This window comes from Micropterus dolomieu, linkage group LG09 (assembly GCF_021292245.1).
Source record: "Micropterus dolomieu isolate WLL.071019.BEF.003 ecotype Adirondacks linkage group LG09, ASM2129224v1, whole genome shotgun sequence".
In the NCBI taxonomy this organism is placed as follows: Eukaryota; Metazoa; Chordata; class Actinopteri; order Centrarchiformes; family Centrarchidae; genus Micropterus; species Micropterus dolomieu.
In genome coordinates, this window is record NC_060158.1 from 13,197,547 (window position 1) to 13,209,162 (window position 11,616).

The window sequence follows — 11,616 nt, forward strand, 5'->3', positions numbered from 1 at the left end:
CAAACCCCCCCCCCCCCCCCCCCCCCTCACACACACACGACTGTAACTCACCACCTCAACCCTCATTTGTGCCCCCTCAGACTCCACTACCCTCTACCCAACATCACATTACTGAACCCTACACTTGCATCCTGTCAGAGAGAGAGAGAGAGAGAGAGAGAGAGAGAGAGAGAGAGAGAGAGAGAGAGAGAGAGAGAGAGAGAGAGCTCCCCTTACAGCCCTCTACCCACAAGGGAGCAGAAGCCAAAACAGGGGATAGAAAATAAATAAATAAAAGAAAGCATGTAGGGAGGTCATTTAGATCTGCTTTATGTATCTCACCATTTGTGGGTGCTTTCCAGCCATCAATGTGACCAAACCAAACACTGTCTTTCACATGCCTCTCTCTGATCAAAACAAAAATATAACCCTAAAGCTGCCTCAGTCAGTTCAAACCTCATGAATAAACACTCCTATCGTTCCCTCAGCTCACCACGTGCCGACTTAAAGTAGCTAAGCACTAATTCGCCCAGAAAAACTGGCGATTTTATCATGTGACAAACATTATTTCACAACACAAAGGCAAAGCCCAAAGAATTATGACTGCCTGCACAGACCTGCTCAGAATGGCAGGAGACCTAAGAAACCAAAAGAAGGTAAGTTTTAACTCCACCCACGTCTAATGGAATATTCCACTGTAGAGCTGACACACACACACACACACACACACACACACACACACACACACACACACGATGCTGATAAAGGCCAACTGAAATGGACCTGCATCTCTCTCGCTCAAGTGCACACACACACACTTAGTTGTGAACACGTCAAATAATCCAAATGTACACGATAACCATGCGCAAATACATAATAATTATCATGCAAAAAAAGTCCCCTGCAGCAGTGATGATATGGTACAGAATTAAATCTTCGTACTGTTTTCATTTTGATGAATTTTTTGGCACTGCTTTAACTGCAGAACAACATCTTGTGTTATTTAATTTCATCTTGTCGAGAAAGTTAAACCTGCCCATTAGTAATAAAGTTTTGTTCCTCTGCTGCCATGTTGTTTCTCTGTCAGACCAGGACAGGAATCAGGACTGGCACGTGGAACAAATTTAGCTTGGGTTATGGTACAAAAACTGAAACTGTGTCCAACATTCTCACCAAACTTGCAGCTTATGACTCCGGCAAATAATTGCATAAAAGCTGCACACAAACAGCATCTGTTTGAAAATTAGCAACATGTCAGTAGGTGTGTGCCAGCGGGGTCTCTGCCATAATAACTTGTAAGCATGAAATCAGACACCATTCACTCACTACTGTGTATAGTCCACTATTAACATTTTACCACCCACTGTTCTGCCAGTTGGACACAACCACTTTGTAGACCTTTCGCAGACTGCTAGTACTTACAGAAAAGCACATTATAATTTATGTATTGACAGATTAAGCTCTCTGTCATTGTAATAGGGCTGGGCAACACCACAAGATCTATCAGGACCAGAATCACTAATACATTTTATTTTTAAATGCATTTAATATACTATGATGTAGGAGGGGAGCTGTGTGTCAAGATGTATGTGAAATATGCACAATCCGCAACACAGCCGCTGCCTGTGTCGGTTCGGCTATCCCAAGTTTTCCTCAGTTTCGTTTTTTGTTGTAAAATGTACACGCCCAGTGCCCGCTCTGACTGGTGAGTAGGACTGTAACAGGAGACGCAAGGCGCTTGCGATTGGCGATTGGCAGATCTGTCACACAAGGATGACAACGGAATGAATTTGTAACTGCATGACTGTTTAAATGATTAGCTCGTTAATCGTGTTCTTTCAAATCGCTATTTGAGAACGATTACTCGTTCAGCCCTAATACATAGGCTACATGAAAATATTTGATTATATCTTTTCATGTGATAACACTGAAGATGTAAAGTAAGTACTTTACAAAGTAGTGAGTGTATAGCTTGTATAACAGTGTAAATTTGCTGTCCCCTCAAAATAACACAATAAACTGTAATTAATGTCTAAACCGCTGGCAACAAAAGTGAGTACAACTCGTGAAAACATACAAATTGGGCCCAATTTGCCATTTTCCCTCCCCAGTGTCATGTGACCCGTTAAGCCTCGAATATACTCGGCAGGGGACGCGGACAGCTGCGGACCCTGCGGACTACTTCTGTTTATACTACTTTCTGCAGTCAGCTTGGCGGTCACTATCCACACATGCCTAGTTGATCGGTTGGTGCCTTGGTAGCGCTAGTCACAAAAAACGAGAGGCATATAGATATATATCTATATGTAGCCAGGTGAACCAGGGGTACAGAGATAAATAGTCTGATGTTGGTTATAATGTTATGTAGTTGCTGGTGGGATTACTGCAGCGATAACTGTCCTCTGTATTTAATGGCACTGACACTGTAAGAGTAGTACATATACTGATGGGTCAAAGGATCCTGAGAGCGGTAAAGTGGCTTTTGGTGTTAGCATACCAGAAATAGGTTATAAAAAAGGGTGTAGGATTCCAAACCACACGTCGGTCTTCACAGCAGAGCCGGTGGCAGTGCTACGGGCATTAAGGTGGGTTGAAGATAACAGTCATATGTAGTCACTCAGCAGCACCTCTAATTACAATTAAAGATACTAAAACAAAGTTAAGACCTGATTTACTTGTGGAAATTATGCAGGTGTGTATAGAATTTACAAATCAGGGTATGATGTGGGGTTTCTGTCCATTCCGGCACACATGGGTGTGGAGGGTAATGAGGAGGCAGATGGGGTGGCAAAGAAGGCGGTGCAGGAGGAAAGAGTTCAAATTAATTTACAGTATGGGTCACTGGATTACACAGAAATAATAAATAGATCAGTGAAAGAAATGTGGCAAAAATCATGGGAAAATGAAAGGAAAGGCAGGAAATATTACTCAGTACAAAGAATTAGAGAAAAAGAGAAAGGAAAATGTGCTTTTAGATGTAAGATGCAGGAGTTCTATCCAGATTGAGGTTTGGGCATTGTGGGCTGAGGAGTGGGCTGGCTCTGATTGGTAAACATCCTGATGGAAAATGTGAATGTGGAGACAAGGAATTCAGTAAAGCATGTATTAGTTCATTGTAGAAAGTACTCCTGTCAAATGAGGAAATTGTTTAGAGACCTGGGAGCAATTGGAGAAACTATATTTAGCATGCCCACTCTACTTAATTTGGATAGTTGGAACAAAATAAAGAAACTGATTGAGTATCTACATAAAACGGGACTATACAAAAGGATATAGGCAATCACCATTAAATGTGAATAACGAACAGAGGAGGGCAGCAATACGCCATAGATGCGTCTAGTCTGCCGGAAATTAGAAGAAGAAGAGTACTACATGGGACGGCTCGCGCGAAACAACACGGGAAAACGGAAGTGTTGGGTCCTGCGGTGTAGAGAAACAGCAAGGGATGTACTTTGGTTTATCGATACAGAGGATATCTCCATAACACATGGTAAAGTACAGTAATAATCCTTAAGATCGGCAGACAAAAGAGTTAACTAACTTGCAGACCAAGGTAGATGCATGAAGACCTGGGTGTCACAGCTGATTCCTTACCAGGAATACCCGGGTGAGTGAGTGAGTGAGTGAGTGAGTGAGTGAGTGAGTGAGTGAGTATCTTCGCCAGGAGGGGAAGAGACTCTGACCAGCGGCGACAGCATGAGTGACAATGATGTGTATTAACAAATAAAATTACATTATTGTATACTGAAGCTGTAAATAAACGATGTTTATTTCATATTTTTCCACTGACTTAGAGGGGAGATACACATGCGGAGATCTTTGTGTGCGGGCGTGTCCTGAGGCCACACACTGCACAGTAGAACAGTGAGTTACTGATTTCATTCATAAAACGTTAATTTGAGTTTCTGTACAAAGTGCTGGGCAAATTGTATTCTGTGAATAATTTTTTTTATGTTTTATGGTAAATTTTATTTTACTTTACATTTATGAACCCAATGCATTATGTGGCTACGTGAATGTATTTATTAGGGCCCGAGGACGAATCGTGCGAGGTCCCTATTGAAACTGTAAGGATTTTTTATTTTTTTTCCTCTGCAAAGTAAGCTCAATTTTGGGGCCTAAACATACTCGGAAACTCACCAAACTTGGCACGCATGTCAGAAGTGGTGAAAAATTTCGTATTTTATGGGTTTCGCGCATGGGCGTAGCAAAATGGCTCGCTATCGCCCCCTACAAAATTGGAAAAAATTTTCCCCTCAGCCACGTTCAACCTACATGCATGACATTTTCTGGGGACATGTATCATATCAAGACACACAAAAAAGCCTCAAGAACCCATACCCTAAACTCAACAAGAAGTCAGATATTTTGAATAGTATGGTCATTTTTGGATGATTTACACACTCCGTACTTTAACAAACTCCTCCTAGGCATTTAGTCCGATCGACTTCAAATTTCTGCTGTGCCTTCTAAAGGCATTCAAGATGAAAAGATGTGCTACCTGTGAGTTTTCGTCAATGGGCATGTCCATGGCGTGGTGTCAAAGATCAACTCTTCGCCATGACACAGGAACTTCAGTGTACATGCTCACATCTGCATAAAACTTTACGTGCTTAATAACTGTCCCACCCCGAAGACATCCACACGCCAATATTAATTTATATTCATAGCGCCAAGTGCTATGTAGCGCCACAAAGGGGACACAGGAAGTGACATATAACACCTCCACGCAGCGTCCGAAGCGCGTAGGAAATTCACAGCCACACCGTCAGAGCTCCAGAATATACAACGTGTCCGCCTAACTCCCCGACGTGCTACATGTGCGAGGGCCCGCCCAACGCTGCTTGCAGCTTAATTGTCTCTATTTTTTGTTAATTTTTCTCTATTTAGAAAGGCCACTACTGTTGTCTAGTCTTGAGTGGTGTTATCTAATCTAGATGTCTAGATTTTGGCTGTTTTACAGCTTTGGTTGTTGAGAATTTAGGTCTGTTTAGAAGTAACTGAAGTCTACCAGAGTGAGTGTAAACTAGTTTATGGCAGCTGTTTACATATTGTGGTATGGTAAAGGGGTACTATAGAGTACTGTTAAGTCACATAGTTGAGATCAGATGCAATAAGCAAAAGGACAAGTAAGAAAGTTATTCCTGTGTTTTGTATAACCACCAACTGCCTTAAACCCTCGACTTTACCTGGTTAACGCTGTTCTCATTTGAGTCCAGTCGGGGAATAAAAACCCATTAAAAAACCCCCATAAGTGGCCTGGCCACATCCATCTCTCGAGATAGATGGATAGATAGAGATGAGTACTAATGGCTACTCTCATGCACTTTGCAACCTGCAACTATAAACTATGAAGTGTTCTACATACAGTAAAATTCCCCATCTGGTGAATTGTAAATTATTTTAGACATTGCCATGTCACATGATATAGTGAGTCACACATATGTGTGAAAAAAAAGTAAGACCTACAACTTAAAAAAAAGGTGCTTTCATACATAACCTTTGTCATTTGCAGATACAGTGTGTGTGTGTGTGTGTGTGTGTGTGTGTGTGTGTGTGTGTGTGTGTGTGTGTGTGTGTGTGTGTGTGTGTGTGTGTGTGTGTGTGTGTGTGTGTTCGCTCGTGTGCAAGCCAGCCTGGTTTTGGCATCATTTCGCATTTCAACAACATCTCTTTTAACAGCTTTTCACACACTACATTTCTACTTGGGTGTTGAACAGCATTGTTTCTTGACATGTGATAATAAACTGATCTTTAAGCAGGATTTCACACCTCCAAAAACTGCTGGAACACAAAGGGTCAAGTTTCAACTCATTGTTCTGTTCTGACAGCAACAACAAGAGGTACAAGATTTTTATAAAAACTCTGATATAGGTCAATTGTTTTCTTTTTTTATGTTTATTAATTTCCAAGAGAAAGAATAAAGAAAGAAGACAGAGGAAAGAAAAAAAAAAAACAATAATCACATAACATAAAGAACACAGCACATCTTGGATTACAATGTTCCATGGTTTTAGTTAAGATGGGAGCTATAAACAAAAACTAAAAAAAAATAAATGAATTCGACATATATAAAATCACATACCCATTTGCACAGTGAGGTTTTTTATACAATAGCCAATGCCTATGAGCTCATATTGTTAAGGTTCATTCAGTACCAGGTCCATTGTTTTATCAAACTTGTCACCTCTATCTTCATTATAGAGTCTCAATCTTTCCAGATGTAAAGTGCTTGACAATTCTCCCGGCTACAAATTATATGAAGGCACAGAATCCATTTTCCATACACGTAAAATCAGCTTTTTTGCAATCACCATCCCAAATTTAATTGCGGTTCTTTCAAATTTATTGACGGAAGAACACTTATGGCCCCCAGGATTGCTACCAAAGGGCTGGGTACCAAATTCTTACCAAAAGCCTCAGAAAAAGATACTTCCAATATGAATGAAGTTTACTATATGCCCAGAAAGAATGTGCTAGAGTCCCTATCTTGGATTTACATCAGTTACATGGTAGGATATTGGGATAAAATTTGTGTAGCTTTTCCTGCCAGTAATAGAGTCTGTGGAGTGTTTTAAACTGTATTAGGTTGTGACTGGTGTTAATTGAACACTTTTGCACGTTACATGACATTCTTCTCAAATTTCATCTTTTAATTCCGTATTCAGCTCATCTACCCATACACGTTTATACACTTCAGTATTCATCAGAGCTCCATCATGAAGCATTCGATAGAAAACAGAGATTGCCCCTCGGGAGCCCGGGTCTAATTTGTTAACTGCCTCAAGAGTATCATGTTTATTCAGAACTGAAATTAAATTTTTTTTAACAAAATCTCTAATCTGCAAAAACCTGAATAAACTTGAGGCAGATATTCTTATATTTGGCTTGTAGCTGTGTAAATGAGGCAAAATTTATATTACTTTATATACAAATCATTTATGTTACTAATGCTTTTCTGTTTTCAAGCAGAGAAAACAATATAATTTAGGCCAGGTACAAAAGCGTCAGTTGTTTTCTACACAAAGTACTCTAAGACCACAGGTGGCCTTTAACAGTAAATTTAACACCGTCTGATTTGGAAAGTTTGCCAAGTTCTCGCCGGATTAAATGCCAGTTTTTCTGAGAACTTTAAGGACTTCTCATCCGTGTTGGCTTAAAAATTGTTACTGAGAATTAAAAGTTCATTCATGGCCTTGAAAACAGTAATTGAAAAGAAAAAAAAAAAAAGACAGAAAAAAATAAATGACAAACCCATCTGCTGAGGAAGACAGGAATAAAGGTGCTGAAGAGCTACTAAATGGATCTGGTGGGAGACCGTTTTGCCAGCTGCTGTTTCCAAGGCCAAGAATAAACTATATCTCAGCCTCTAAATCTCAGGTCAGGTGAGAACGTGAACATCAGCCTCTTTTTTCCCCCCCACTCAGTGTATCTTTGCGCCCGCACACAAACACACACACGGAGCATTCTTGTAAGTGATGAGTTCAAACCACCTGGAACAAACTACAAGAGACTTGCAGGTGCAACATTGGAGCTCGAGCTTTGTAAAGATGGAAAACAAAAAAACAAAAAGCTGTAAAAGAAACAAATAAGAAAGACTGGAGAAGAAAGAAACATTCTGGAAGAAGAGGGATGGCAGACAAGACAGAGAGCAGGAGATCTGACAGGAGAGCAAGCAAACAAAGTGGAAAGTCTCTATTCTTAAGACGTTTTGTATTATTGACAGTCTCTCAGGCTCCCATCTGCTTGTGAGTCCTTCAACTGAGTCCTTCAACTCAAAGCCAGGGCTAAATACAGTACAGCCATCTGATATTGTCGGTCCACCTCCGCTACTAGAAAAAACAAGCAGCCATACATGCATTGTTCCTCCACACAAGCAAACACAACTGCCTGTAGATTCACCACACTCACACACAACTATTATACTACCGATGAATTAAACCATATACTTTCTATTTTTCAAAATCACTTCTGCTGTCTGAAGAGGAAGTTCAGATAGGACAACTTTACAAAGTTAACTACAAATTAAGTAGTGGAATGTTTTATTTTGTTTAGTTTTTTACCCACCTAGAAAGCACAACAGCATTCTACCATTCATAACTGTAACAGTCTTTGTGTGTGTGTGTGTGTGTGTGTGTGTGTGTGTGTGTGTGTGTGTGTGTGTGTGTGTGTGTGTGTGTGAGATCTTGCAGAGATAAGAGGGGCATATTGATGGCACTGATGTAAGTGAGATGACAAACATGCACATAAACACACAAGCTTGCACACTGATCAGAGGTGGGAAAATATACTTGCTCACTCGCCCCCCCTCACTCGCTCTCAGGTTTGTGTACAAAAACTTCACACCACTAGGAAGTGGGTTATCTACACACAGGATCAGGGTTCAGTACACAACGCCAGATAAGGTGTGTGTGTGTGTGTGTGTGTGTGTGTGTGTGTGTGTGTGTGTGTGTGTGTGTGTGTGTGTGTGTGTGTGTGTGATGAACAGAGAAAAGCAAACAGTGCGAGAGAAAGACAGGGATAGAGTTACTTCAAATTTGACCAAAACTAAGAGCTACATTTAGCATTTTGCTTTGATCACTTCAACTTCTTGCAAAAAAAACTTGGCCCGGCTTTTTCCGCAACACAGTGTGACATCATCCGTTATGAGGCAATGTTGGCCAATCAAATGCCTGCTAAAGCACACTTCTGGTTGATTACTTTTAATCCAACAATTCTTTATTGGATTTTTTATTGGAATTAAACAGAATTACAGTTTGATGTAGGAGAGTAGCAAAGCAAAGAAGTCCTATTAATAATATTCAAAGACTAACTTACACACCTTAGGGTAGACAGACAAACATTCACAAGTACATAATCAACGGCGTACAAAACAAATTGACAAGTTGTTGTATATATTGAATAAATCCCCTTAAATCAAAAAGATTGGCAAAGAGTGCCAACAAACATAGTAGCTCACTAACAAGGACTAAACAAACGGGGAAATAAATACAAACACAGAGGGGATCAATTATTTAACAGTTTCTGACTCAATAGTAAGAAGATACACTTTATTTAATCCGCGAGGAGAAACTAAGCGAGTCAGTGTATACCAAGAATGGCTGCCATATCTCATAAAAGATCTTTAAAGTGGCTGATTACTTTTAATGTGATGGATGAAAATTTTCACAATTGTTGAGAGGGAGATGATGACTTTCCATAGTTGTGAAATCAAACATGTACCTACAGCCCTATTTCTTAAAAAAATAAAATATTAGTATAGTATTAGTATAATATTTTTAAGTATAGGTCAACATTTTTGGGAATATGCTTATTCACTTTCTTGACGGAAGTTACTTGAGAGTATCTATAACACTTTAATTAGTGAGCTGTATCTCCTTGTGTCTTGTTGTCACCCTGAGGTTTTCAGGTAACCCGTAGAGACTTTTAAGAAATAGTTTTTAGTTTTTGTACAGATTAAACAAATGAGATGTGATGATTTAAGTATTTTTTTTTAGGAGGTGCTGGTGGCAGATTTCATTACCTTTACACAGGGCATCTCCCTGTTTCAAGTATTTATGCTATGCTAAGCTAAGCTAAGCTAAGCTAAGCTAAGCTAAGCTAAGCTAAGCTAATCGGCTGCTGGCTCCAGTTTCATATTTATCATACAGACATAGAGACATCCATCTTTTCATATAAAACGTCTATTTCCTTTAACACAGTGCTGTTTTTGGTGAGAAAAAAAAGCCCAGTAACTTCTTAAATTTTTGTCCTGCAGGTTTTCAGTTTACTTCAACTCCATGTTTATTTTGGAGATTTTGGCCTTTATTGGACAGTTCTGCGGGTAGAGAGTGAGCGGGGACTCAAACCACGGATGTCAGGGTCGCATGATAAGCATCTTAAAATCTCTTTACTGCAGGACACCTTCTTGTTTTAAGGATCCTGCAAGTTGCGTCTGCTCCTGCTGAGACTCTCAAGCTTCTTGATGTGGTGTGAAAACCATTAAACCAACAGTTCTGGAGTTGCAATGAATATACTGGCGTTAACTCACAGCGCAGTATTCAACAGCAGGATTACAACATGTCGAAGTCAGTTCTGAATGTATAGTGTGACTGGCCTTGGTGAGCCACAATTCAACCTCTGAAACATCCATTTTCAAAGGAAACAAAATGTTTATAGTTCAGGTGCAACCCTCAATCTTGTCCTCACTTGTCCATAATTTATGTAGCAGGATGTCGCTCTGTTAGAATAAGGTGTGAAATACCTATTATGATGAAAGGTAGCATACTGAGACACTATTTGTATGTTTTTTATGGAAATATAATCCCGTCAAGTATCAAGATAGTTGTATGTGGGCGGATGATCAAAGGCCTTTGCTCTGTTCGCGTAAAATCTGTGATAATGTATGTTTACTTGCACGAGTGCGTGCGTGTTCATGTGACTGTCTGCGCGTGACTAGTTGTGTCTGTCTGTCGGTAATAACCCGATGCTGACTCAGCACCAGCTGATAGTCAGCAAACGTTAAACGTTTCATCAAGAGGAAGTCGATTGCTTTCACTTCAGCTGAATTGGCACACAAACTGAAACCTTCGAGCATCGCAACAGGTCAAAAGCAGCTGACACAAAGAAAAACAGATTTTGGTTTTTTTTGGAAAATTTGTGCTCAGTGTCTGTGTGTGCAAATCCAGTCAGGTACACCAAAACAAAGACCACGATCAGATTACACACCAAAGCCACATACTGCACATCGACCCTGTATTGTTCTGCTCGTGCTGGTTGTGGTTTTCAGCAGAAGAGAAACATATTAGACTTGAAAGACAATAGAGGAAGAACATCTGTTGGCCATTTACATCTTTTGTGAAGATTTACTAGACCAAGCAGAAAAATAACAGACACAAGGAGGCAGTGTTAATAGTGTATAAAAGCAATGAGTCCTGTGTGTGTGTGTGTGTGTGTGTGTGTGTGTGTGTGTGTGTGTGTGTGTGTGTGTGTCTCACCAAAAGGCCTTGAAAGCTTCATAAATGTCGTTGTGACGTCGTCTGGTCCAGGCTGCAATCTTTTTTAGCCCTGCAGTTGTACCTGAAAACACAGACACAAAAAAAGAGTTAAGACCCAGCATATCAGCACAGTACACACACACACTAACACTGTATGTCAGGTTATACTGTACATTAAATCAATACAGCACCCAACAGCAAATAAACACTTCAGCTCTTTCTCTCTCATGCGCACAAGCACAAAAATAAAGGAGTAGTTTCCAATAAACTAGAACACATACAAACCAGCAGAATGCTTAACGAAAAGTCTCTTTCCACTCACTCTGCCTTTGCACCAGTTATTTATGGAGATGCAGCAGCGGTCCAACTCAGATATATTTAAACTAAATTGTATGCTGCATTAAAGAAATATGTGCAGAATCCTTCAAAACACATTTGTACCTGAAACAGTAGATCAGTGGTATCAAATGGATGTGGGTTAAAGGTTATTGTCCTCTAAAGTAAATAAAACACAAATGTTTGTCTGTTGATTTAACACTGACATTTGTGTCACTGCAACTAACAAGTATTTATATTACCGTTTAAATCTGCAGATTATGTCCTGGATGAATCAATTAATAATTAATGATGACATGTCAGAGACCAGTGAAAACTGCATAAC

At 39.9% G+C, this 11,616-nt stretch overlaps 1 protein-coding gene across 2 annotated transcripts in view; it reads right to left on the reverse strand.

The window, feature by feature from the left end:
- LOC123976277 (solute carrier family 45 member 4) overlaps positions 1-11,616 on the reverse strand; it is a 53,872-nt gene that overhangs the window by 40,466 nt on the left and 1,790 nt on the right. Inside the window, exon 1 of one of the 2 annotated variants that reach the window (XM_046058284.1) lies at positions 10,956-11,040. The exons of the other annotated variant lie outside the window; for it this stretch is intronic. The gene's annotated coding sequence lies outside the window, so the exon portion shown is untranslated. Of the gene's footprint in view, positions 1-10,955; positions 11,041-11,616 lie in introns of those variants that run through there. 2 annotated transcript variants of the gene reach the window in all.